We start from the raw sequence: 25,352 nt of genomic DNA on the forward strand, positions 1-25,352 counted from the left end.
TGGGGGAAGCCCCCATCTGCAGGAAGGTGCCCACCCCGTCACCGGTGCACAGGGGATCGGGGAGACCCCTGTCCCATAACTGCCGCCTGCCATCCTGCACGCACAAATCCACAGCTGTGCTCTGCATTTGCGAGGGGAAGGAAGATGCTGTGCCAATCCCCGGTGGAGGTGAGGAGGCAGAAACGTTCACTGCTCCCAGGAGATCGCTCTGCTGGCAAAAAGTGGAGCATCCTTGGGGGACGAAAGGCACCTTCTGCTCTGGGGGAATCCCAAAATCCCACAGTCACACTGAAGAGAACAGCTCTGCTGAGCTTGGGGACAGCCCTCGCCTCTCCTCTGCCTCAGGAAGGACGCAGAGGAGCTGGGAAACATGGTTTTTATCAGCTGTACGTACAGTCCCAGTTCTCATAGGTGGTTTTCGGGGCCTGGCATCACAGATTCAGCACTGACGGCTGCTCAGAAGGCTGCGCCTCAATGCAGCACCACTAATGCGGGGACAAACCTGGGAGACCCCTGGGTGCAGGGGGCATTTGGACACATCGGGACTCAGCCAGCACATCGGTTCCACCAAACAACAAAAAATCAACGCAGCCTCCTTAGGCCATATATATTTATACATGCACATAAACCCAAAACCCATGGCGACACCGTACTTTGCACGCAAGCACCGAGCCCGCTCCCACGCAGCTTGGGGGGGGGGCTCTGCACCCAGAGCCACGCTGCGGGGCGGCTGCTTCCACTCAGCAGGCAGAGAGCGGCTCCAGCAGCGGCAGAACGGTTTGCATGAAACTTGAGGAAGGATGCCCCGAACGGAGCAAAGGCAAACCCTTACTGTATACACGCACCAAAAAAAAAAAAAAAATTGTATCGAGCGCCTGTAGCTGTCAGAAAGCATTTCTGCAGCTTTGGCAAGACAGACACAACCAACTTAGCGCGGCCTCACGGAGGTGTATTAGGCTGTCAGTCTGGATGATACGAATTTAATCACTCGGAGCAGATCAAAGCTCCGCAGCACTATCGGTGGCAGGCCGGACACGCGGGGATCAGCAGAGGATGAGCGTGCCCCAGCAGCGTGCGGGAGCACCGAGAAGCCTGCGCAGGGCGCAAAACCACCCCGCTGTGCTCCCGGGATGCCCCCTGCCCACGGGGACCCTCCCTCCGTGGGGCACCAGAGCTCCACCACGTCGCCGGTCCCCGAGTTCCCCTGGGGGGCACAACGGATGGCCGGGCACCACCGTGACCCAGCTCCCCGGTTAACCCACGTGAGCTGCCAGGGAGCACGGACACCCCAGGAGCACGGGCACCCCAGGAGCACGGGCTGCAAACAGGCAGCATTTGTCCCCCTGTGGGCTCGGCGGGTCCCCTGGCTGCATCCCCACCTTATCTGTGCCGTTGTGCCCAGCCAGACCTGCAGGTTGCACGAGGGTCTCTGCCCCTGGGACCTCAGAAACCAGCCCAAGGGAGCGGTCCTGAGCCACAGCCCATCTCCATCTCAGTCTCACCTAGATCCCCCCCCCAGCTGTCACAGGTCAGCCGCTGTCCCCATTGCCAAATGGATGTCCCTGAGGCCCCCCCTCCTTTGCTACTGCCTGCAGAGGAGGGGGAAAGGCAGCGGGGAACCGAGGGACAGGTCACAATTCAAGCACAGCTGGAAGGAAAGTCTCCCATCGCTGCGGGGATTTAATCTACGTTTCCCGGGGATGGATCAGCCTTCGACTACTCCGTTAATTTTTACCGAGGTTCGCTGGGCAATTTTTTACCAGGGTTTGTTCAGCGGGAGGGAGCGGGCAGGCTGGGCCATCCATCCAGACGCTGCGCGCTGCCTACGGCGCCGGGAAATCGCAACGGCACCGAGAGGGCCGGGGAAACAAAGCATCTCCTGCAGAAAGCTGCAACCGGCTGGGGCCCTGGCAAAGCCCAGCAGGACCCTGCTCGTGGCCGGGGGCTGAGCCACCAACCGAGGAGTCCCACCCGTGCGACTGCTCGTGGGCACGTACCGGCACGGCGCAGCACATGGTGCAGTGCCCAGGGCATTTCAACGAACCCAGCAAAAGGAGGCGAAGCTGGCGGGGTAGCTGCCTGCCCCCCAGCACACGGCAGGCTCTGCCCTGCCCTAGGAAAAGGCACCGGTGACAGAAGGTGAGAAGTCAGAGACGCCTCCGGTTGCAGCAACGAGCAGAAAACGGCGGCAGCGCGATAGCACGGGGAACATCTCCCGGTGCTGGCAGCGATGCCGTGCAATGCCACCAGCTTTTTGGAACGTGCAGAAGCTCAGCCCAGGCTCCAGCGGCCACCCGGGGCTGCAGCGAGCTTCCCCCGGCCGCACCGGCTCTGCCCCAGCGCCAGGCCAGCCCCTTACATAAACCTAATTAGCAGGGCTCCGCTTTCAGCGCGGCAAATGGCTCCGCTAATCCTGGATTTGTTCTCCTGGAAACAAAATTTAATCGTACAGTGCCAGCCAGGCCGCTCACGTGGCTGAGGGCGAGAGCAGGCCCCAAATCTCTCTGCCCCCAGTAAGGAGCCGGTATAGGTACGGCAGCATCACGCACGGCCTGCCCGTACGCATTTGGGATCTCAATCCTCTAAAATGGCTCCAGAAAGACCTGCTGCTAAACAAAAAAAAATAAAAATCTGAAGAGATTTGGGGAGAAAGGCCAGCCCGGTGACTACCCCAGCGCTGCCCAGACTCCGACAGCTCCTGCTTGGGATGGCTGAGGGGTGGCGGCCACCTCTGGTGGCCGGTTGTCACCTCCGGAGGGACCTGTCACCCCTTACAGAACGGGCAGCGCTTTGCTCCTCGCCCTCCTAGCAGCCAGGTTATCACCAGCACCAGAGCGTGGTGACACAAAACTGTCTTTTCAAAGAAAAAAAGAAAAAAGGTGCCAAGAATTGACCGTACAGACGACTGTGTTCACATTCCTCTGCATTTGCTGGCGGCTTGTAAAATTTCAGGGCTGTGTTTTCAAGCCTGAATCTGCACAGAAAAGGGCTACAGTCGCTCAGTAAAAAAAGTGAGACTACGATGAATTGATCCAGCTCCGGTGTCTCCGATTTTAAGAACAAATAAATATCTCCGAACTTCCGCTAAACGTACAGTTCTAGAAATTGGTGTCACTGCGGCTTTCCCCACTGGGGCTCGGAAGGATGCGGGTGCCTGGACCGTCGTGGAGCAGCGCACCCCGAGCAGTGACACCCTCGGCAGCGTCCCCAAACTTCTGCGTTAGCACCGAGACCCCCATCCACAGCACAGCACCCCCCAGCTGCACCACGCGTGCCTTTGCTGAGACACGGATCCATCCTGCCCGGGGCCGCTCAGCCATGAGGGCACGGACCAGGCTGGTCCCTACTCGCATCGTCCCCGAGCACGGGGCAGGGACACCTCCATCCCTCCTACGGCACCGCACGGGAGCGGGACCAGCACCACGCCGCGTCTCACACCCACCTGGGAAGCCTGGCGCTGCCCCGTGGGGTTAACCAAAGCCCCTGGCCCCCCCTCGCTCCCCGCCACTGCCGATTTCGGAGGCAGGGAGCCAAGCCTGGGCTCTTTGGCAGCCCGGTCACGGAGCAGCGCGCAGGGTGCTGGCCCAACACCCACGGGTTTCATTTCCTCCTCTCGTTTCTCTGTAGTGGCTATTGAGCCTCCCTGAAGGAGAGCCTTTGAGCCAGCGCGAGAGGTAACACAAGCCCCAGGAAGGACAGACAAAAGGGATCCCGTACAGTCAGCAACTTCATTTCAAGTGCACGGGCTGGGGGGGGCCGGGGGGGCCGCCGGAGCTCTGTGCAGGTACCAGGGGGTGAACAAAGGCAGCGTTGGCCGAGCCCTCGTCCGTGGCTGGAAGCAGCAGGATGCTGGGGAGCTGGTGCCCCCCCCGGGATGCACCGTGCCAGCTCTCGTCCCCAGCCCCTTACCGAGGGTATAAATTCTTCCAGGAGCCGAGCTGCGAGAGCAAAGCCCCGTGAGCAAAGCCCCAGGCTCCTAAGCTCAAACCCAGGCTCCTAAGCTCAACACATGTAATTATGGGCTAATTATCTTACGGGAGGAGGAAGGGGGATGTGGAAGGGATAAGGGAGCACAGGGTCGCCATGCGCTTCTAAAGGGTTCCTTTGGAGACCAAGGAGAAAAGCTGCTGGCAGATGCACCACATCCTAAAGGCACGGCTCTGGCATTACAGGACAGACCTTGGCAAAACGACACAGAAATAGGTTTTAACTGAAAAATTAGCAGCTCAGGGGAGAGAGAGGCGGTCTTAGCTAGAGGGAAGCAGCCCATCCAGCACTGCCTCCGATGTGCCCTCAGCCTGCAGCCCCCAGCCTTGGCAAGAGCTGAGCACAGCAGCTCCAGCCCGGGGCAAACCCCTCCGGAGCAAATCCAGCACTGCCAGGGCTCAGGATCCGGCCCCAGCATTATCCAGGGCTGGCACCAGCCCGGAGCCAGCTCTGCACACAAGGGGGGCCCCAGTTCCTTGGACTGGACCCTCTCGGAGGTCAGCCCCAGCACCGCCCTCGTGCCTACGTGATGGGTTTCACAGGGCACCAGCTCGCTACTTCGCTTTTCTCGAGCCAAGCGCGAACGTTTTCCTTCCTCGTCTGTGGAAAGGTGAAGCAAGGACATCTGCAGCCAAGCGTCATCCAGACTTGGAGAGCTCTGGCAGCGGCGCTCAGTTCTGCAGCAATTTTAAATTTATAACCGCGCTCACGGTAACCTTGGAGAAATGCAGAAATTGGACTCCTAATCCCCAAAATTAAAGAGCATCCAGAAATCATAATTCGGGAGTTTTCTTCCATCTGAGTTTTCCACTAGAGGACTTTGTTTCTGGCTTAAGAAGGTTGGCTTTCACAGACAGCCTGAAGTAAGCATTAAATCCAACACTTATACACGGCTCGGCATCCCAGAAGGATCCCGAAGGCCTCTGCAAGGGAAACCCCACCTCCCGGGCAGGCTGCGCGGGCTGTCTGCGGCTCCTGGGATATTTCAGACCCGCCTCGCCCATTAGCTAGAAGCAGCAGCAGCTCCGCGAGCCTCCTCCCGCTGCCCGAGCACGAAGCCACCCGGCACCGAGGTGTTTCAAACAGACCCAGGGGCACCCGAGCCCCGCCACGAGGCGAGGGGCATGGGCGACGCGCGGGGGTGCGCGATGCTGCCCGCTCCCGAGGATGCTCCCCGCTCCCGGAGCCGTGCCCCGAGCTGTGCCTTATCGGCGGCGGCACAGCAAACGGGCAATAAATCGGCCCCCGCGGTGCCTCTGGTGCGCCACAGCTGTCGCCCATCGCCGCAGGTCGGCTCGCTTTCATCCAGCGGCACCGTGTTTTGCTCAAACCCTGCGGCAAGGGTTTGGGAGCGGTAGCGAAACAGCGGGTTCAGGAGGTTGTTGGGAACTTTTCCCTCCCCAGCATCCTCCCGTCGGGCACGGAAGGGCAAGCTGGGTTCTTCGCACGTGCTCCACCTTCGATGTCCTTCCCAACGCGGTGGCGACGGCTGCGAGACCCCATCACCAGCTCACCCAGGTTCGACCAGACCGACATTTCCAGCACGGGCTCTGCAGGGCACTGGGCAGTCGGGGGAAGGAGGGCTCAGCCCTGGCTGCGGCTGTGGGAGCATTTCACATGGATGGAGACCACCCGCCCGTTCCTGCTCCCCCAAGACAGGCACAGGGCCAGGTTCACCACCCGTGGCCGCTCCAGGAGCTGCAGCAGAGCCCCGCACCCCATCACCTCGCCCCTGATGGGTGCTGGGCTCTGCTTCCTCCACCCAGAGCCACCCGCTGCCCCCGCTCCCAGGGGACACGAGTGCCTGGCCAGCTCTCCCCTCCCCAAGCAAGCAGCGACCCAAAAAATATTAAGCCAAAAAAAATTGAACAGCTTAGAACAAATCAAGCCAAAAAAAAAAGGGGGGGAAATCAGAACCTCCTCTCATGACCAGACCTTTTCCTTGACCAAAGTTTCTGAAGACGCAGCAGTATCAGCATTTAACTAATTCAGCAATAGCAGCAGCCTGTCTGGAGGGAGAGGTCACCGCAGACCTGTCCCCTTCCAAACCCCGGTGGCGGGCGCTGGCTGCGAGCCGTGGGGAGAGCTCTGCCACCGCGGGCAGGAGCTGGCCGTCCCCAGGGGCCACCTCTGCCACCAGCGTCACCCCCGGGCCGGTCGCACGCCCCGCCTGGGCACGGGCTGCCCGCGTCCTTGGTGTGCGGAGAGCAAGCGGCGGGTTATCTCCCCTCGGCAAACAACCGGGCCATTAAGCGACGGGACTGAGACAATATTTAATTACCCCCGATCGTGGGAAGGGGGCAGCGAGGGGGAGGCAGAAACTGCAGGGGAAATTCCACGGCCGGAGATTAAACGGAGCTGCAGGCCGGCGCTGACAGGTTAACACACGGGTGATGTGCCAGCCCTGTTTGCTTAACTGGGAGAGCTCCCCGGCAGCCCGGAGGACGGACGGGGGCCTGCCACATCCCGAATGCCAGCGCCAAAACCGGCACGGGACGGCGGGGTTCTTCTCCTGCGTGGGGCCGGACCCCGTTTCCCAGGAGGGCAGAGCCGGTCTGTGCCTCCTCCTGCCCTGCCGGTGGGGATGGAGCCGTCCCTACAGCGCCAACCTTCAGCACCGGGTCCCCCACAGCTCTGCGGGGCCAGCCCAGAAGACTTCCCTCAGACGTGCCCCCTTTGGTTGTGAACACCCCGAAACCTCTCCCAGCAACTCCTCCATCCCCATCAGGCAGAAGAGCGGAGCCCGAGGACGACCGGCGGCTCCCCGGGCTGCCCTGCCCCGCTGCCAGCCCTCCTGGGGTCCCCGGGGGAGTTCGGCAGCCCCGGCTCGCCCAAGCGATTAAGAGAAGCGACAAGGTTGCATCAGGCAGACAGGAACGCGCTACGAGGGGCAGCGAGCACATCGGCCCAAGGTGTTAAAGAGCCCGGCAGGTTGTTTATAACCCGCCGCCAGCGACCCATTACCCCTTTAATCCCCTGCTAGCGCTGCTCTTTATGAGCCAGGGCTCCCACAGCCGGGGTGGCCGCCGGGTCTGCAGAGGGCCAGGGGCTTGGGGCAGGAGACCCTAAAGCATGGGGAAACCCAAGGACCCCGATGGCACTGCCCTCTCCTCTCCCCCAGAGAGGCCAAGCAGCCCTGGTCAGCCCCCACAGAGAGCTGGAGGACCACGTCCAGGGGAGGAATCGACAGCACATTCCTGCTCCGAGGGGGCCTCCTGGTGAAATCCGGGTGCTCTTTCCCAGGTCCCATCCTGGCCAGCCTCAGGACGGTGCAGAGACCCACACAGCCTCCTCCACCACCCCTGTTCGGATGCTCTCGGCAGGCCCCAACACGTTTAAGATCAAGGTTAGATGCATTATAGAAGCAGCTCTGCCTGCATTTTGGGCTGCAGGGGAGCAGCGGGCAGCTGAGCTCCTTGCTGCGCTCAGAGATGGTGCTGAGCCCTCAGGGCAGGGCTGCGGCAGGAGGGTGGGAAGCCCCCCCGCGGCTGCCGCCCCCCAGACACCGCGCCCTGTCGCCTCGCAAACGCTCACACCTCCCAGAAGCGGCCAAAACCTCCTGGGACAGGTTCGGGGAGCTGCAGAAAGCAGGTTTTATTTTACGAGCATCCGGATGAGCGCGGGCCAAGAAGGGGAGGTCAGCGCAGAGCTCGCTCTACCTGCACTGACATCACAGCATCCCTCGTCCAAACGCAGGAAGGGGTGCCAAAAAAACATGGAAACAGAACACAGCCCTTACAGGGACACCCTGACCCGCACGTCTGGGAGATGCCCCAGCAGGAGCACGCAGTGCTGCCGCTCAGCACCCTCCTGCCTGCGTGCTGTCCTGCTGTCCTTTGGTTTAACCCTATAGCCTGCGGTTACTCGCCAGATATTCGGTTCCTTTGCTGCCAGCACCAGCTGCTTCCCCTCAGCCAAGTCCCAGCAAGAGACTACAAACAAAAAAAAGCCAGACCTGCCTCGGCAGCGACGAGCTGAGCCATTCCCATCCGCAGATACCCGTAAGCAAAGCGCCTCCCAGGACCAAAGGGATGCCATCACCCCATGCACTGCCCGCACCGAGCTCCATGGCCAGCTACTGCCATTTTCCACGCTAACAGCAGATCCCAGGATTACTTTGTTAGGTGCATGCACTGCTCGGATGGCTTGACACAGCGCAGCAGTCCACACAAACAGGCCAGCTGCAAAACCCAGCACGCGGCAGCCCTGAAAGCAACAGGTTGCATTTCCATGCGAACAAGTGCAGGGGGATCCAAACCCAGCCCCCCCACAAAAAGCAGACCTCAGCAGGGACGGAGCAGCAGTGTGCTGGCTGCAGCTCAGCAAGCAGCGACCGCCCTGCGCAGCAAGGAGGATGTTGTCCCAAAACACAGAGCCCCTTGGCCCTGCTCCCTCTGCTTCCAAAAGCCTCACGCTTTGCTCCGAGACGAGCTGTGTCACCACCGAGGGGAACCTGCTCCCCACTTGATCACAAATTTACCCGAATTTTGTTTTCAGGCATTTGCTTATCACCCCCAGCGCGCCTCTTCCAGCCGGGGCCGCTTCACCTCTCCCCAGCTCAGCCCCCAAGCAAACATCAGGAAAGGAGGAAAAAGGACAAAGCCTCGCCAGGTGGAAGTCAGGGAGGAAAAAGTGATGCTGTGAAAGTCAATGTCTTAATGGATTTGTAATCGTCGCGGTGCCTTGCTGTTCTCCTGAAGAGCCTGGATGTTCTGCATTGTCGTAAGACCCGAGCCCGATGTTCTGTTGCAGCCAGAAGTTTTGCACAGGGGCTCTCGAGTAACTTATGCGACTTGCGAGTCCCAGTCTCCTTAACCAGGAGGCTTTAGGAAATCCCACCTCTAATCCCTGTGTTGCACTAGCTGCTGCCCTTCCCTTCTGTAAAAAGGGGATAATGCCTTCCTGCCCCAGAGGACCGTTGCTAACCCAGGTTTGGAGCTGCTCAGACCCTGCGCAGCCGCGCGTGGAGCTTTGTGACTGCTGCACGAGCGGCTGCTCCCCAGCCCGCTGCTTCCTTGGCATCCTCTGCCCGAGCAAAAACACAGGGTTCCCGGCTCTCGAGAGGGGAAAATCGCATCTGGAGACACCTGCACACACCGAGAGCAGGGTCAGCACCCTGCCCATCCCGACCACGGCACTGGCACGGGAGGAGCAGCGCAGCCGGCTCGGGCGCCTGACCAGACCTCGGAGGGGGCAGCTCCCCGAGAAACCTGCAGCTGCTGCCGAAGTTTTGCATTTTTATCTTTGGCTTCTCTACTATTTGCCACAGGAAGTAAAGGCCCAAACCCCAACTCCCACTGTTTCCATCCCCGGGTAGGAACCCAAAGAGCAAACCACCCCGCCAGCGCACGGGCACGGAGCCGCAGCGTCACTCCCCCAGCCGACAAAGCTCCGGGGTCCTGCCGGGCACCCTCCAGTAATGCCAAAGGCTCCCTGGGGCTTTGTGCTCTGCCCCCGGTTTCCTCCATGCCTTCGGATAAGTTGCTTCATCCTGCAGAGCCTCAGTTCCCTCTCTTGAAGAACGAAACAGAGACAGCCGCCGCCGTACCTGCCTGCCCAGAGGGGTTACCAGGCTGCCAGGGCTTTGCAAAACGCTTTGAAACCGTGACACAGAAAAGCGTGAGAAAAGCACAACACGAGGTTGTTTTTACGATTAAGAAACTCGGGCTGAGTCACAGAGTCGAGGCGGCGTATTCCCAGAGCCCGGAGCACACACGGGGCACCCACCAGAGCAGTTCCCAAAGCAGGCACAGGGTAACGGGGACCCCGGCACCTCGGGGTTCCCAGCAGCACACCCCAGAGCATCCCCTACAAGGGGGACCCTCACATGAGCAGCACCCCTCAATGCCCTTAATGGTCCCACAGATGAACACGCCCAACCATATATACAAAATGAGCTATTTCATCACGGGGGCGTCTCCTACAAAAGATATCCTAAAAGCTCAGCTTGCCCCTGCAGAAAGCTTAGCATCTGGGGAGTGCACAGAATTTTCCTTGCCCTTTAAATCACTTCTTCTGCCTCCCTCCTGCCCACACCCACTCATTCAGCGATATTTATTATTGCTACTGATTTCCTAATCTCCAGCACATGATGCAAGAGCAGAGCTCAGAACAATGTTACATATTAAAACCCAGCCACAAAGCAGCGATGTGGGAAAGCTCCGCTCTGCACAATAAATAACTCGGAAAAGCAGGACGGGGGCGGCAGGTCGCCCTCCCCCAGACAGGGGCATTCGCAGCAGGCACAGCCCAGACGGGGCAGGGAAGATGCCGGAGGTAAAACCCACATTGCTTCTCCCTGCTGCCCTGGGACCACCTTGCATTAGGCACTGCCCGTGGTTAGAGGGAGCAGCCAGGCTGGACGCCTCAGGGGGATCTCTGAGGCGAGCTGGAGCTTTCTGCCCTTCCACGGGAAGGATTTCACCTGAAATTAAGAGGACGCTGGGGCACATAAAGGTCTTGCTGCACGCAGGCAAGACCAGCTCTGCTGCTGCAGCCTCAGGCTCCAGCTCAGACACCAGCCCAGCACCGGGCATTTGCACCCTCTAGGTTTTTATTTATTTATTTCGGTTTGGGCATTTACTGAAGTTTGGTCCAAACCCCAACCTGCCCTTTTCTCCAGGGAGAGGTGAACACCCCCGCAGCTGGCCCGACCACGGCTCCTTCCCAAGAGCAGAGAAAAGCCTGAAAGCAAAGAAAAGGACCTGCAGCAGATGAGTTCAATAAAAGCCTTTAGAGCCTTGGTGCCGTTCCTGCAAATCCAGCAAAGCTCCAAAAGGAACAGCGAGCCACGGAGTTTGGTGGCCAAAAGACGCCAACAACAAAACCCCTGGAAGAAGCCAAGCACGGCAGATGAAGGAAAACAAAGCAGAAAGAACGGAGGGAGGGAGAGGGCGAGCGGGACGGGCAAGGAGGGCACGGGATGGAAAAAGAGAGCGGGTTCTGCTTGAAGCAAGATCTACAGCCCGCTGCTGAAGCTTCCCGCTTGTGTGCCAGGCACTCAGGAATACTAATCAGAACTGAAAAAATACCAAACAATTAGGAAGGAAAGTCTCTTGGCAGGGTTTCTCCTGGAGACGTCGGGCTGGTTTTGTTTATGAGCTAGAGGAAGTGGTAACCGCTCCTGTTTGTTCTTCTAAAGAAAAGAGAAAGCTTCAGTGTTTTAATTTCTCTGCCGAAAACCCTGGAGATTTCGCCTTAAATGGATCAGAATGGCCGATCTAGATTCACCCTCAGCCTTTTGTTACAAGCAAATATTTTAGTCATTTTCTCCCTCCCCTTCCGCGTGGGGAAAGAAAGGGACAGTGGACACAAAGCGGGCATTTTTGTTCCCGGAAAATATCAATGAAAAGAGCATTCCTGAGGACGAGGGCGCAGCGCAGTCCCGAGGAGATGTCCTTGCAGAGCAGCTGGGCAGATGCACCCCGAGGAAGGACAAATATATAAATGCCGACCGCCCTTTGCATTATAAAGGCATGCGAGGGAAGGCACAGAGAGCTGAGATAAAGGTTGCAAAGAGGCACAGAGCAAGGCCAGGAGGGCGCCAGGACGGGGTGGCAGCGCGGGACTCCCGGCACGGATTTACCCCAGGGCACAGCTTCCAGCTCAGCCGCTGCAGGGTCCCTGCACAACCACTTCATTTGGGTCTCAAGCAAGTCATGTTGGGAGGGTTTGAGCTCTCATCTAGACAAATTAAAGTGGGTTTACTGCGGTTTGTAACAGCGAGCAGAAGGCACGAGGCGTGCAGGGAAGGAGCGCAGCGTGGCGGGCAGAGGCATCAGCAGAGGCAGGTCCTGCCTTGAGGAAAAGCAGGCCCCAGGACAGAGCCGCAGCTTGGCCTCGGGCCTTCCTCACCCAGCAGCCCAGAGGCAGAGGGGTGCCGGAGTCCACGGCAGCGTGAGAACAAAGCTCGCGAGCCTGTCCCCAGGGCATCGGCTGTCAGGGGCCTTGAAAGCCTCAGTGCTCAGCATGCAGCTCGCCCCAGAGGGGCAGCCAGGGGACTGCCGAGCATCACAGCGCCGCAGGCAAGCTGTGAAACTCGGGGCACAAAAAGCCCAGAGCTTTCGGGAAGTTGGGTGCAGCACCAAAGCACCTTCACCATGGAAACCCAGCTCCGGGGCTGGTAGCACCGGGGGGAATTTGCAATTGGCTCCGGCTGTGGAGGAGGCAGCCCGGACAGCGAAACCTTTCAGTGTGAGTGGTGCCCACCGAGCAGTCTGTAGCTGCTCTGGAAGTGCTTTTTGAGGCAGCCAAATGCGCGGGTTTGTCCAGCAATAACTCACCCGCTTCCAGACAGCACGATGTGGAAGCGCGGAGCCAGACAGCGCTCCCGGGGAGCTGGAGAAGGCAGGGGAAGGAAGGTGAGGAGGGGAGAGGCAGAGCAGGAACCTTTCCAGGGGGGTTTCTCTGGGGGAAGCAGCATGTCAGGCCATCCCTGCGTCAGCCACACTACTCCAGGGATGCTGGGCGGGTGGCATGGTCAAACCAGGTGGGGATGGCAGATGCCTCAGCATCGCACCCCGAATTTGCTCGTTACCCAAGCACCAGCCTCTTGCTCTCCCAGTGCCCTCCTGCCCCTGTGCAGGACGCCCTGACCCGATTCCCGGGGAAGGTCCCGAGTTACCAAGCGAGGTGCCCTCAGGACCAGCCCTGCCCTCGGCACCCACATTTCCAGGTCTCACTCAGGGATCTGAAGCTTTTCAGACAAGAAATCTATTAAGCTGGATGTGCCAAGAGTTTTTGACTAACGTCAGATTCACAGGGGTCACGCTTACAGCCCCAGATCTGTTCTCTCCCCAGCCTCGTCCCTCATCGCCCTGACGCCCTGCTCTCCGTGTCGCTGCCTCTGGGCATGAACCCCTACAAGCATCCCCAGGGGTTAGGAACTGCTGGTTGCCCCCAGAGCTTGAGGCAATGAGGCACAGGGGTCCCTACATGGCCATTTGGGCACTCAGTCACCGGGGAAGCGCTCTTGAAAGATTTACTTCGGATCTCAAAGCACCACCGAGCACTCCCAGCAGCGGACCAGCCGCTGCCCACCGCCCATCACATCCTGCGGCACAGAGCAGAAGGACGCTCGGCCCGCAGTCCCCTTCCGCCCTACCTCGCAAAAAAAAAAAAATAAAATAAAAAATAAAAAAAACACCTTTTCCACCCCAAACCAGGCTCCCGGGGCAGCCTCCCCCCCAGCCTCCGCGGGGCTCCAGCGGCGGAGCCACAGTGCCGCCCAGCGGCAGCGCCGCCCTCCTGCTGCGCTCCGAGCCGCCCCCGGGCACGGCAGGGGTGGGGGGCACCTCGCTGAGACCCCCCCCACCCCCACCCGGCCTCGTCCCTGGCTGCAGCAGCCCCGGCCCCCCCCGTCCTGGGGATGCTGCGCGCCCCGGGGACGCTGCTGGGGCGCAGAAGGGGATGAGGGCGCACGGCAGAGCCGGCCCCTGGAAGGGGTTGGGGGCATCGCTTTTCCTGCCCTAATAACCCCCCCCCGTCTTCCAGTCCAACCTGCCTCTTGCTCTGAGCATCCGCGAGGAGTTGGGGCTGCTGCGGGAGCGATAAATTCGTGCCCTGGGTGTGCACCAGGGGTGGGGGGCACCTCTCTGGGTGTCAAATGCCCCCTCTGCGAGCCAGCGCTCCTCAGGGGCAGCCAGACCAAATCCCCCGAGTTGTTGCCGATATTTACAGGAGGGGGCAAGCGGCAGAAGAGAAAAGGACCAGGACCGACCCGGAAATGTTCTGCAGCCACCCAGGGCCGATCCCAGCAGGGGCTGTCTGTGTGCAGCCCCCCCCAGGAGTTTAGGCATTGAGCACCTGCAGCTCTTCGCCCAACGCGCAGCCCTGCCCCAGCAGGAGCCAACCCAGCCTCCCCCGGCAGAAGGAAAAATCACAGGAAGGAAACCACGGGGAGAAGTTCTCCCACCTCTCAGTCAAGCAAGAGACACAAGCAGCCTTGCTCACACTTTCTCCTAACCTCAGTTTTCTTTGGGTGGGTTTTGTATGCTCTTTTTTTGGGGAGGGGGAGGCTTCTTGTGGTTTGGTTTATTTGGTTGGGGGATTGTGTTGTTTACTTGGATTTCTTTTTTTTGTTTGTTTGCTCATTTTGAGCAGAGATCCACCTTAGAAAGTTGCTGGATAAAACTAGACCTATGCTACCCTTCCCTCGCCATGGTCACGTCTGTGACCACAGCACGCTCTCCACAGTCGCTCTCTTTTGTCCCACCACCTGAAGCGGACTGAACCTGCTACGAACCCACATAACACACCTCAGACAACAAGCCCAGGCCCACACCCCACTCATTCCCTCCTCTCCCTTCTCCTCCTAGCCCCCCAGCCCCACACCACCCGCAGCACCCGAGGCTCTGGAGCCGCAGAACCCAAAGGGGGGGCACAGCCGAGGGTGCTGCTGTCCGACAGCCCACGCTGGGAGCCGCACAGCCGGGGGGGGCTGCAGGACCCGGCCCTTTCTGAGCCTGGGGCAGAGGTTTCCAAGCCCCGTGGGGAGGGGGGGGGATGCTCAGGGGGCCCTTGCCCTGCTCTCCGCCACCGGCAGGCGGCAGCGCGCACCCGAGCGCAACGCCAGGGGACAGATCCGGAGCCCGCTTGCCCTGGGATCTACTGGCCCCGGAGCAGGAGAAAGGTGAGGAAGGGGCCAGTGCCCCCCCAAGGAACAGGCCACAGGTCGGTGTGGCGTGGCAGGGTTTCGCGATTTAGGTCGTGTTAAAGGGTTTGTGCTGCTCGGAGCTGGAGGTAGGGATCGCTGCAGCAGGATCCCCGTCTGTCCTGCAGGGTGCAGGGAGCGGAAAGCCAAAAGCAGGACCGATGCCACCACGCGAACCATGGTGGCCACCACCAGCAGCCTCCCAGGACGGTGACACCTGCCCAGGGCAGCCACGCTCCCAGAGCTCGGTGCAGTCACTGCTCACAGCAGAGAGCCGCCGAGCCGACGGCCAGGGCGCCCATTTACCTTCATCCCTCAAAGAGAGGAAGATGCCATAGCGAGGCCAAGCTAAGTACTGAGCCGCGTCGTGATGGTTTGGGGTGGAAATCTTTGCCTCGCCTTAGCCCCGGGAGCTCGGCACTCGAGAAGCTGCAGCACTACCAGCAAGAGGGCGTGCGTGCTCCTCCCTCCTCCCCGTGCTTCAGAGGCAGGGATGGGAAGCCAAGGGATGAAGGCAAGTGCTTGGTACCTTCAGATGCTCAAGGGAAAACCCACAGTCCCAAGGGCCTGCGAAGAAGCGTAACAGCACCAGCCAGACACAAGGGAAATTGATTTGAACAGCCCGGCCCCGTTCAGCTGGCTGGGAGTTTGCAGTGTAAAATAAATCAGCCACTTGCCTCCTCCGCTCTGCATTTGCCTTCTCCATCCATCCTGAAAAGCACGCAGCTGGCAGAGCTGTCTCTGGGGCAGGCTCACCACATCCTCTGGGGTTCCCACCCAGCAAAAGGGAAGAAGAGCACCTTTACATCTCTGCTCCCTTTAACCAACCACCCCAGCACAGATCGCTGCTCAGCTGCTGCAGAACACATCCACAGCTGCACTGCTCCTGAACGGACCCCGGCACAGACCCCACAGCCCTGCCAGCCCTCATCAGGCTCTTTTTGGGCTGACTGAACACCAGCAAGCAGGAACATCAGAGCCCTAGCCCAAAACAGAAGTGTGCTTTAAAAGTCTGCTTTACAAGTTTTTCACGGCAGCAATTTCCCTTCTGTTCATCACATTTCTCAGCCTCATTTTCCCAGGCCAACACTCCCTCCAGGAACACACACCAGAAAGCAGTCCAGGCAGGGTGAGGCACAGCATCTCCCCAAGAAAGTCATTTCTGCTCTGTGCCCCAGAAACCAGTGGATTGTGAGGCTTGAGCCATCCCTCCAGGATAACACCAGAGTCAGAGGCGCTTTGGGGCGCACAGCCCCAGGAAAACACCAAACTGCACCCGCAGCACCCTCCAGGACAGGACAAACCTCCCTCTTATCCAGCACAGGAGTCACCAGCTCATTCTCCACCCAAGTCAAAAACTCACTGCACTTATTCTTCATCCTCCCAGGCTTACACAAAGCCGCTGCTACTCCGCAAAGCCTGTGGGGCACGATGCTGAGAGGAGTGCCCAAAGCATCAGTGCTGATACAAGCTGCCCCCCTCAAAAAAACAAAGCCCTGGCATCATTTGCTGGCAGCCCCCTGCCTTCCCCAGCACTTTCTGTTTCAGGGAGGCTTACAGCTCCCCTCCGAAGGGAGCGTGGCCACTTCCAGCTCATCCCCTGCACCCGCTCAGGACCAGGAGCCCCCCGCAGTACCCTCGAGACAAGCCGCACGTTGTTCCCAGTAAGCCTCACAAACGGCAGCTCCCCTGCATGGCTGGCACCGGCGGCTTCGACACGCTTTAAAGTGCGGAAAAGCAGCAGGGTGCCTCCATTCTGGGGAAGGAAAGAAAGAAAAACCTGCTTGTGGGCTGCCTCCCTTCAACTCCTTTCTCCATTATTCACCAGTAACTCCAGGGAGAAAGCTCTCATTTGGGATGAGATTTCAGGCTTAGATGGCGCTCAAAATTGGTGGTTTCATTAAAATAAGAGGGAAAAGCCACATCAGCTCTCAGAGCTATCCCCTGTCTCCTCCCCTGTTTACCCTGAAGTAGCAGGTAACTGGATTTGGCATTTTCCCCAAATGTGGGGAAAATACACCTTACAAGAAGCCAGCTTTAGTTCCACAGGAAGGCTTTTTTTCCCCCTTAAAAAAAATAAAGGAAAGCAGGTATTCTTGACTCACCTAAGACCAGCAGGACTTGTCTTACACAGGTGCATGGACTCCGTCCTCCTCCAAAGAGCCACGATGCTGAATAGAGCAGCCCAAATAAGAGGGGGGGGCTCTGCAGCCCTGGGCTGTAGCTGCTGCTTTCCCACATCTGCGAGCTGGGCGCTTTCATGCAACAAAGGCAGTTCCACAAGATCCGTAAAAACCGCTGCACTAGCGGGACGATGCCAAGAGAAATAATCCACCAGATTCGAGGCGAAGCAGGTGTCTGTGGCCTTCTGGCAGCAACACTCGGTCCCAGACAGAGGCAGAAGGGAGCATCCAAAACCCTCCGCAGTCCACAAGGGCTCCAGACTCGAGATCCCAGCAAAGAGGAAAACACCCCAGGACAAATCCTCCTGCTCAGGACTGTTCGCTTGGCTGAGGAGAAGTCCAAAGCCTGCACACGGTCAGGTTGTTTGCTCCTTCTCGCTTCTAGGTGCGAAGACACTCCAGCAGCTATTGCATGTGCCTCTTTCAGGCACAGAAAGGTACCAAAACGTGCAGAGAAACAAGTGTCAGGACAAGGGAACAGCTCAGCCAGCGTGCACCTTGTCCTCCAGGTGTGCCGCCAGCTGCAGGAGCAGGGGGGCACTGAGCACATCCCACGCACAGCCAAAGTATTCCCAAATTCAGCGTTCAGAAGCCAGGACTGTGTGCGGATGGAGGCTCACAGCACGGGGCTTGTGGCGGAGAGCAGCTCCCCAGGGAGCAAGCAGCATCAGACGATTCCCCGCTCTCATTTTCCTGTCCCAGTTCTGCCAGTAGTGCTCACGCTGGTTTGACACGCAGGGCTAACACCCGAAATCCACGCGCAGAAGGGGACAAGCGCTTCCTCGCGGGGCACCACGTCTCCTCCACGCCACAGCCGGGCAGGGAGCCGATCCCCCTGCTGCTGCTAGAGTTTCCTGATGAAATTAGCACCTGCAGCCGGGAGCCAGCCTCCAGCAGCTGTGCTGAGCTCTCCCAAAGCTCAGCTGGAAACCGCCAAGAGCCCTCGGAGGAGGCAGCTGAGCACAGCCCCCCGCCGTGCCTTACCTGTGGGCACAGCCTGGCCGCAGGCTCAGGGCAGAGCCAGCATCTTCCTCCTCGCTCCCCTCTTCGAAAGCGAAGAGAAATCACCAAGACACGGTCCCAGTGACCGGCGGGCACGCAGGACGGGTAGTGCTCGTTGGGACCCATTTTGATTTACAGCTCGTGCACTAGGTCCACGCTCACAGGGCACCGCGTGTGTGCACGCACACAGCTTTATTAGGGACGCGTTAGCGCGCGCTGCCCCGCTTCGTTAGGGCGCCGCTGCTCTCCGGCACAAAGTCCGTATTTGTTTCCCTGCAGGGGTGGAAATAAAGGGGGTTTTGTGTTTTCTTCCTCTTCTCTTTGCAGGCTGGAGTGAGTTTATTTGACACTCCGGCACTCTTTGTGAGCTGAGTGCCCGAGGATAAATGCTACCCTTAAGAGTTACTTGGCGTTAGACAGAGGGACCCTCTTCAGAGGAGAATGGGGGCTTGTTGGGATGGGGCGGGGGGGGCACGGGGAGGGGGCCTCCGAAGAGTGCCTATGGAGCCCTCATAGAAGGGTCTCTGTCCTGGGCCACAATAGAGCGAATTCTTAAAGATACCGGGAGCTGAAAGGAAGGAAGGAACTTTCCTCCCTTTTAAAAAGGATTTTCAGGAACAATTGAAGAAGCTGTAAGAAGGGGGGCATTATTCCCCATCCAGGCTGCCCCCCTCCCCCTCGGCTGGGGAGGTCGGACACAGGGCCACGGGGACACCCAGGAGGCAGTGCCACTGCCACCACCCCGACCCCAGAGCGGGACCCACTCCTCCCATGGGCAGGTGCCAGCTGCTGGAGCCATTTCTCCTCCCTGCATCCTCCCCAGGTCCACCTGGGAGCACGGCTCCAGGCTAGAAGGGATCCCCTGGGAAGATGTGACCCAAAGCGATGGGCCAGGAGCAGCAGGATGCCGCTGTCCTGCCAGTAAATGCACGCACCCCGTGTCCCCAGGGGGTGCAGGCTCACACAGAAAGGGGGGGGCACATCCAGAGACCTGCCAGGCAGCTCCAGACGAGCAGCTCCTCCTGCCCAGCCCTGCAACAGGGAGCTGCCGGCTCTCTGCAGCCGTGCTCCATCCTACACAGCCCGGGAAGAGGAGCCAGAGCCCCAGCAGTTCTGCCAGGGAGCTGCAGCTTAGCACCAACTGACCCCAACCGCTTTCAGTGACCCATTTCAGCTCTTTCTACCCCATTTCTGCTGGGGACCAAGCCTCCCCCGCAGCGCAGCTGGGCAGGATGCTCACGTACTATGCTGTACATCGCAGCACTTCTGGCACCTCACAGCAGCAACCGCAACCCAGACGGGGATATTTTCCCACCCCAAAATCAGCCCTGCTTACCACACTGTGAGCTCAGGGGCAGGCACCAGCTCCTCACCCCGCTGGACTTTGTTATTTCCTCCTTCACCTCCACCTTGCTGAGGAGATGCTGGCACCACACGCGTCAAAGTCGGCCACAAAGCTCCAGCTGGCTGCGAGCAGGCTGCTGGAGCTCACGCACAGCCCCTGTCCAGCAGGCAGAGGCCAGCCTCCAAGGCTGCTTTCGGTGGGGGTGGCAGCATTCGGTCACCGGTCCCACCTGGGACACCCAGCGAGAGCCAAGCAGGGCTTCCTTGTCTTGGAAGCACCAAAAAGCTGCCGCCAGCTTGAATTCCCAGAGCTTACTTCCAAGCCCATTGCATCGGAGAGAGGCATTCGGCCACGCCGCCAGGGAACGAGCCCGACGGCCTCTTGGTGTCACTGGCACCCCAGGTCCCAGCCGCTGGCAGCGGGTTCCTCTCCAGCGGTGCCGCCTGCCCAGCCACAGTGCTGGGCTGAGCTGCACAGAGGTGAGCGGGGGGGTGCCACCTGCCAAAAAAGCCACAATCCTTCAACCCACAGATCCTAAAGGAGCGGTCCCTGCACCTCCCGGCTACCAGCGTGAGCCCACGCACCAGAAGTGCCTTTTCACACCACCTTAGGAAAAGGTTTCCAGAATTGAGACCCGCTCAGTTTCAGTTGTGAGACCTGAAGGAGCCCCAGCAGGAGCTGAAGGGGACTTCAGTGCCACCGTGAAGCCTCCATCCACCTGGGCAGGGAGGGATGCTGCCACCCCAAAGCAGTCTCCTCCTGACCTGAGGCACGCAAACCATTCACAGCAGCCCTGCAAAGCCAGACGAGAGCCCTCAGACAGTACCGTGTGCCACGCAACAACCTTTTGGCCCTGAGGACCAATTCGTGTTGCATTAGAGGCTGTCTTGGACCAACCTGAGAACAGAGCCATTGCTGTTTGTTCCTTTTGCAATACCACGGACAGCTTTGCTGCAGCCCTACCAGCCAGACACAGCTCTGATCCCCTTCCAGGGAGAAGAGCTAGGGGAAAAAACTGCAGTAGGAGCAGGAAGAAGCTTGGCTAGATAACATTTGCTCCTGATCTGAAACCCATTCTGGGCTTCGTTTTTGCAGGAAAGCTGCACAGCCACCCAAGATCAAGCACATTTATTTAAAGGCTTCGGTTTTAGCCCTCCGAAACATCCGTGGCTTGGCAGGCAGAGCCAGCCGACTGCAGGAAAAGCCTTACCTTCCTAGCATGGGTGCAGCCCAGCCCCGGGGCTGGGGTATTCACACCTCATCAGCTCTGTCTGGGACAAGCCACTGGCAGATGAACCAGAAGGGAGAACAACCTCCCCCCATAACCACATCCATCCCGGCCCCTTTTCCTCTTGCGTGCCGGTCCAGGAAAGCGCTGCCTGCAATTCAGCTGCTGCCACAGGGGGGAAGAAAAAAAAAAAAAACAAAAGGAAGAAGGGAAAACCCTGCAGCTCTGAAACCAGGCTACGGAGCGGGACACGAGGCCACGCTGAAGCCAGGCTCTGTCCCCAGGGACTAATAAGGCACCGCGCTGTAAACCCTAATCTCGTGTTAAGAGTTTCCATCAAAACCGAGCAGTATTTATTAGGGAGTTACAGGACATCATAAAAGTGTTTTCACGCAGTGTTTACACCAACACGGGGGGCTTTATGCTCCCATTTGCCCCTTCATTACTTTTTTTTAATACATCTTTCTGATGAAATAAGCTATCCCGAACAACAAGGCTGCCCTTTGTAATGCACTTATAACTTTCTGGCTGGCCTTGGTATCTGGCAAAACGTTGTGCTTCTCTTGCCCTCTCCTTTGTTGCTTCTCTCTTCTGCTCAAAGTTCAAACAAACAAAAACCCCCCAGCAAGTCGCATTGTGCTCCTGGCATTATCCCCCCATTGTCTGGGGCTAAGGGAGCCGGAGGGAGGGGGAGCACTTGTGGCCAAAGACATTTGATCTCCTAAAATTTAAGGCACTCACCATTCCTATTACAGGAGGACCCCTAGACAGAAAAGCCCGAGCCTAAAACCCTCCACAGGCCAGATAAGCCAGCTGCTGCTGGAGAACCCCCATCACCAAGGGGAAGCAACGCTGCTGCGTTAAATATATTTGAAACCAAGCACAGGAGGAATGCACACCGGGGTCCAGCCCGCAGAGGAGGCAGGTCTGAGCCCAGGCTTCCAGATTTCACAGCTGCACTTCACAGCAGACAGAAGCATTCACTTCGGAAAGGCTCAGGTCCCAGCACCAGTCCACAGCACCCCCCAAGCTCCGCACAGAGCAGCGGCGCGCTGAGCCCCGAGTAGGGCACGTGGAGACAAGACAGGTACCCAAGTGTTTCAGAGACTCTTCCTAATAACTCCACAGCATGCAGCTGAATTTATAGCTGGTTCTCTGTGTGTTTGTGATGCCCACTGCAATGTCTTTGACCGCCAGCCCTCCCTGTTTCAGGGCATCCCTCCTCTCCCAGCCCCAAAGGGGTGAATCCACTTTCCCCACATACCAGCTCCCGCACGGGGCTCTGCCTGGGTCTTGCACTGGAGGCAGCCCAGGCTGGCTGGGTGAACCTGTGGGCTTAGAATTAGGTCCTGGCAAAGCCCAGGAGATTTGGGGTGGGACAATTTAGGTCACCTCCCCGACACCCCCATCACTGCAGGCAGGAAGAGCCGTCCTGGACCCACCAGCACTGATTTACTGGCTCAGAAGTGGCCAGCAGTGACACCAACATCCCAGCCATTGCCACCAAACCTGCCAGAGCACAGCCCCTGAGCCCTGCGGAGAAAACAGGCGGACACAGACCCCATCCCAGCAGCTGGGGGCTTTCCCCGCACCCCCCCCAGCAAGTTGGTGCCGTGCAGAGACCAAACGGCAGCAGCGCAGCCCTCGTGCCCTGCAGCTCGGGAGACACCAGGACAGGAATGCTCCTGGAGATAACAGCGAGTTCACTTCCTCCTGCCTGTGAAAGAAGTGGATTGTACTCCTCTCTGCGGGTGTTAGGCTTGCAAAGTGCCTTTGCACTTTCAGTTACACACCCTCAGCCCGTCGGAAAACTGTCTCCCCATCATCAGGGGGCTGCAGAGCCCCTGCCGGAGGAGCTCAGCCTCGCTGCCAGCCAGCAGCACCCCAGGAAAGGCTGCCTCCAACAGCCCGAGTTAAATTTGGGGGTGCCACATCTCAGGCTGGTTTCTGTTTTACAGGCTGCACATGGAAAGCAACCGGTGAACAGCTGCCTTTACAGAAAGGGCAAGCCCAAGGAGTTTTAGCCCTTTTTGCAGCAAACCCTTTGAGAAAGGAGAGCCCAAGCATTGCAACACCCCCCTTAGCCCACAGCTCCGCCTGATCAGCACAGGTGGGACCCCACAGCTGTGGGGGGGGTCGAGGTAAACCAGGGAAACAGGTGAAGATTTTCCCACCCATCCGTTATTTTAGGAGGGAACTGAGAACACAGATATCCCAAAAATACCATCCCAAAACATCACCTGCCTGACAGCAGGCAATGAGCTCGGGGAGGAAGGTGTCCTCACACACGGTGTCTCAGCCTCGGAGCCGAAACCTGCCCTGGGAAATGCCCGGCAGAGGCACAGCTCCTTCCTTCCCCAGGCCTGAGTCACCACACACCAGCCCTCTCCCCCCTGCATTCATCCCCCCAGCTGCGACCATGATTATAAAAAGATGTCTCAATTAGCAGGAGAGCCGAGCGATCCCTCCGGTCTCCAAACCCTCCGGAGGAAGCGCGTTCCGAGCCAGCAAAGAGCAACGCTAACAATGTCTGGGCAATAAAAGCGCCTCTTGTTCATATCAAAGCAACCTCCAACATCCTTTCCCCAAGCAAGCACCCCTCGCCCGCCTTGGGGCTCGCACGCTGGAGGGGCAGCGCTGTCCTCCCCGTGCGGGGTCCCCAGGAGCAGACAGCACCGATTTCCACGCGGTGCCGGCCGCAGGTCTAGCCTGGTGTGGTCTTTTTGTTGTAGCGAGCAGAAATAAGGGAGTCATTCATTTTTTTTTCCAGCGTTCGCACAAAAGTGCTCTTGTGCATCACAGGTACCTCGCATCGCCGCCCCCCCCCGGTCAAGTGCTCCTCGCTCAGGGCAGGCAGCACCAGAGGTTGGGGAGACCCCCGGGACCCCCGATAGGGCTGGGGAAGGGGCTGCAGGTCCCCGGGACCCCCGAGAGGGCTGGGGAAGGGGCTGCAGGTCCCCGGGACCCCCGAGAGGGCTGGGGAAGGGGCTGCAGGTCCCCGGGACCCCCGAGAGGGCTGGGGAAGGGGCTGCAGGTCCCCGGGACCCCCCCCACCTTCACCCCTCCGGGCACCTGCCCGCAGCACACCCAGGGCACGGAGCCGCCGGGAGCCTCTCTGAGGAGGTTTTCCCAGGGAAAAAAATCGTTAGAAAAAAATAAAAAAAATCAGGAAAAACACCGCCCGCACGGTTTTTCTTCGAGAAAAGACAAATCCCCCCCCCCAAGTCTTCCGCGATCGTCCCCGAAGGGCAGCAGAAGGGGGGGGGGGTGATAGGGTGATGCTGGGGGGCACCGGCACCAGGGGGGGACCCCCCCCAGCCCGGCTCAGCCCCCCCGGGTTAACGACCCCGGGGGGGAATGCAGGATTGCTCCAGACGGCTGCCGCTGCCCAGCCGGCCCCCCCCGACCCCCCCACGCCGAGCAGGCACCTACCTCCTGCGGGCCGAGCCTCCCAGCCGCAACCCCCCCGCGGCTCCTGCTCTGCGCCCAAACCGCTCCCGGAGCTCCGGCATCGCCATCCTCATCCTCATCTTCATCCTCCGTACCCACAGCCCCCGGGGGGGGGGGGCCCGCTTCCACCTCCCCCCCGCGGGGGAGACTCCGCGGCTGGGACCCGGGGATGCTCCGACTGCGGCGGCCGGGCCATTGCCCCCCCCTTATAAAGCCCGGCAGCGGGCGGCGCGGCTTCACGGGACTTGTAGTTCCTCCCCCCCGGGCCGGGAGCCGCCCCCCTCCCTCCCTCCGGCCCTCCTCCCGTCTGTCCGTCCGTCCGTCCGTCTGTCCGTACCGCGGGGGGGGCCGCTGGCGGTGCCCGTGCCTCAAGGGGGGGGGGTCCCGGCCCCAAAAACCGGGGGTCGCATCCTCCCCCCGGGGCTTCTCAGCCTCCCCCCCACCACCACCAAAGCCCTCGTGGGCAGGATTCGGCCCTAAAGCGCTGGGTAAATGAGTAACACCCCCCCCCCCCCCCCGGGGGCTCAGCACCGAGCCCAATTGCTTCACTCGTCCCGTCTATTAGTTATTGTTCCGTTTAATTATTGTCCCAATTATTAATTTAACTTAATTATTAACCCGCCTGGGGAACGAAGGGGCAATTAACCGCGCTGTCGACGTCCAGGCTAATTTAAGGCCCCCCCCCTCTCGCAAGCACACCCAGTCCAGGCGAAGTCACCTGCAGGTCCCCAGGGGCTGGCTCCTTCCCTGGGCATTTCCCCGCAGCCCCATTTTGCAGCCCCGTTTTTGTAGGGTGCAGGAAAACGCCCTAAAGGAGACCCCAGGCAGGTGGCAGCGGGAGGGCGAACACCTCCGTGCCCGGCGCCGGACAGATTTTGGTCGGGGGTGAAGGGTACAAAAGGTGCTGGCCGGGGGGGGGGGGTGACCCTACACATCCCCCGTCCCAGGGGGCTCAATCCGGCTCAGCAATCCCCCCTTTGGCTGCAGGGGAGCGGATCCCGGCGCCTCCCCACCTGCACCGAGCCGGGATTTTTCCTCCCGCCCCCCCAGGAGCGAAAACCTTGGGAGTTTTCTAGGACAAGGGAGCAAGGGGGCTGCGGGAGAAGGGAGGCGAGAGAAGGGAGAAAAAAGTCCTCCTGGCAGGTTTTCAGGGCCCGAAGCTGGAGTGGAAACGCTTCCCTTCCCTTAATTGCTTCGAGGCCAGATGAATTTCTTGCAGAAACCACAGCCGAAAGGCCGCACAAGTCACATTGTTGTGCTTGTGTTGGCTGCGTGCTGAAGGAGGGAAAAGGTCATCGTTTATGGTATATTAAAAGGGGGGGAAAAAAAAAATACTATTTTGCCGCTGCGGAGGAGGGGGTTGTGCTGCTTTTTCACCCCCCCCCCAGTTCTGTAAATTCAAACCTGTTTGGCGAGCACCCGGCTGCGACGAGCAGCGGCGCTGGGAAAAGCGCCTGTGCGTGGCTCCGCCGCGGCTCCCACGGCCCCCCGAGTCCCCGTCCCCCG

General features: G+C 59.6%; 1 protein-coding gene across 2 annotated transcripts in view; it reads right to left on the bottom strand.

Moving 5' to 3' along the window:
- LOC310883956 (uncharacterized protein) overlaps positions 1-24,120 on the bottom strand; it is a 190,642-nt gene extending 166,522 nt beyond the window's left edge. Inside the window, exons 1-3 of one of the 2 annotated variants that reach the window (XR_014573964.1) lie at positions 23,829-24,120; positions 17,806-18,096; positions 16,744-17,675 (exon numbers count right to left, since the gene is read on the bottom strand). The gene's annotated coding sequence lies outside the window, so the exon portion shown is untranslated. Of the gene's footprint in view, positions 1-16,743; positions 18,097-19,159; positions 21,915-23,828 lie in introns of those variants that run through there. The other variant, XR_014573965.1, reaches the window with a different exon arrangement.
- Between the last annotated feature and the right edge of the window lie 1,232 nt (positions 24,121-25,352).

This window comes from Anser anser, assembly GCF_964211835.1.
Source record: "Anser anser genome assembly, chromosome: 19".
Taxonomy (NCBI): Eukaryota; Metazoa; Chordata; class Aves; order Anseriformes; family Anatidae; genus Anser; species Anser anser.